The following is a 2,417-nucleotide window of genomic DNA, read 5'->3' on the forward strand; positions in this document are numbered from 1 at the left end:
GATTTTTTCTATACAGGATACATTCATAATCATATCATAAATCAAGAAACATGCAAAATGTATTATCATATTTAAGCATCATATTGAACATCAAAGTTATGGATTCCTAAGCATGCTAAACAATGTTTTATTCAAAATAAATAAAACTCGCATACTTAAAACACATAGAATCACATTGAAAGATGCCTAAACAAACTAATATATATTTTATTCAATTAAGAAGAAATTTGCAAATGTTCACTTACCTGAAATGCTTAAATTCCAACTTTAAGGAATAATCTTCGTCTTCTCACAAGTTTTGATCTGAAATAGACAAAAATCTTGTATTATCATTTAAAGTCTCATATTTATAAAAAATTATAAAAATACTCCTAGGCTTTAATGTCAAACTCTGATTCCGTTCTTTCAAAGCATGTCATTGCATCCCTTGCTAATGAATTATACTCAAAAAGGAGAATCCAAGGATCTAAAAATCACCTAAATCTGACCTTGGGGTATCAAGTTATGTCTTCTTTACTAATTAGGCATACTGAGGGTAAAATAGTCTTTTTACTTTTTGATCACCCACAATTTCATATAATATTTCTGATTTATGTTGTCTTTATACCATATCTTTACACCACATCTAATTCGCATTAAATTTTGGATCAAGATTGATTTTGATTTCAAAGCGGATCACTTAGGTTTTTTAACTGCAACTCTGACTGGATCTTAGATCTGGTACGCCCGATCCAAACCTTTTCATGATGGTTTGGCACAAGTGTGGAGTCCATGTTGAAAAGTCTTAGATTTTGATTAAACTCAACTAAATCCACCTAGTTTTGAATCCACTTTATGTACCTGCGATCCAATTTGAGTTTGGATCCAAACCTGGATCCAATTCGTATTGGAAAACAGATGTGCCATCTCGATTTTTACTTCGCTCTATGTACTCATCCAATTCAACACACACACACACACACACACACACACACACACACACACACACACACACATATATATATATATATATATATATATATATATTTCAAAAGCTCATCCGACTCTATCTAGACTTAGTTAGTCTGACCCAAATTATGGGCCTCACTTAGTTTGGACTGAGTTAGTCTGCCAAAAATAGACCCACCTCGGTCTGCCCTGAATATTGATCAAGATCGGTCAGTCTTATCTAAAACAATCAGATCCGACTTGGTGTTCAAACCGAGATGGTCTGCTAAAACTATCATACCCGACTCGGTCTGTTCAGACCGAGTTCGTCTGTCCTTCTACAGGATTGACTAGGTCTGTCATGTTAACAACCTTTTTTTCTGCTACTTGGCTCGGTCTGGGCACGCCCAGACGAAGTCACCCTAGTCATTACCTGACCCAGCTCGGTCTGGGTCATGCCCAGACCGAGTGACACGATCGACTTGGTCTGCCTTTTGTGTAGACTGAGTCCACCTGTTCCGCAGTTTACAGTTTTTTTTTTGTTAGCACTTGCTCGCTGTGAGGGCAGAGGGTCAAACCTCTGTCCCATATTTAATTCCTTCTGAGAGAACAAATATTTTAAACTTTGATAGTCAGTGAATACCTCAAATTGTTCTCAATATAAGTAGTGTCACCAAATTTTGACCATCGCCAACTCCAGATCATGAGTTGGGTAATTCATTTCATATACTTTTAGTTGTCGAGATACATATGCAATAACCTTACTATACAGCATCAAGACATAACTGAATCTTTTATGTGATACATCACTATAAACGGTAAAATCGCCAGTGATTGAAGGTAGAGCTAACACTGGTGTAGTGGTTAATCGCTTCTTGATTTCTTGAAAACTTTTCTCGCACTTCTCATTCTATTCAAACTTTACATCTTTCTTGGTCAGCTTAGTCATTAGGGCTGTCAATATTGAGAATCCTTTAACAAAACACCTATAATATCAAGAAACTTCAAATTTCTGTAGCATTCTTGGGTGTATACCATTTGGTCACCACTTCAACTTTTGTTGGATCCAGCATCACTCCTTCTTTACTAATGATATGTCCTAAAAATGGGACTTAATCTAGCCAGAATGCACACTTAAAGAACTTATCATATAGCTTATGCCCTCTACGTATTTACAAAACTATTCTCAAATGTTTTATGTTGTTCCTTATTGGCCGAATAGATGATAATATCATCCACAATACCACCATGAACTTATCCAAAAATAGTTTGAACACTCGAGTCATTAAATCCATGAATGTAGCTGGGGCATTTGTCAGCTCGAAGGGCATGATCAAGAATTTATAATGCTCATATTGAAAGCAAAAAGTTGTCTTGGCCACGTCCTCTTCTCGAATTTTCAACAAGTGATACTCAAAGTGTAGATTCAACTTAGAAAAATAATTTGCATCTTGGAGTTGATCGAATAAATCATCTATCCTCAGTAGTGG

This window comes from Nuphar pumila, chromosome 15 (genome assembly GCF_984573655.1).
Source record: "Nuphar pumila chromosome 15, dmNupPumi1.hap1.1, whole genome shotgun sequence".
Taxonomy (NCBI): domain Eukaryota; kingdom Viridiplantae; phylum Streptophyta; class Magnoliopsida; order Nymphaeales; family Nymphaeaceae; genus Nuphar; species Nuphar pumila.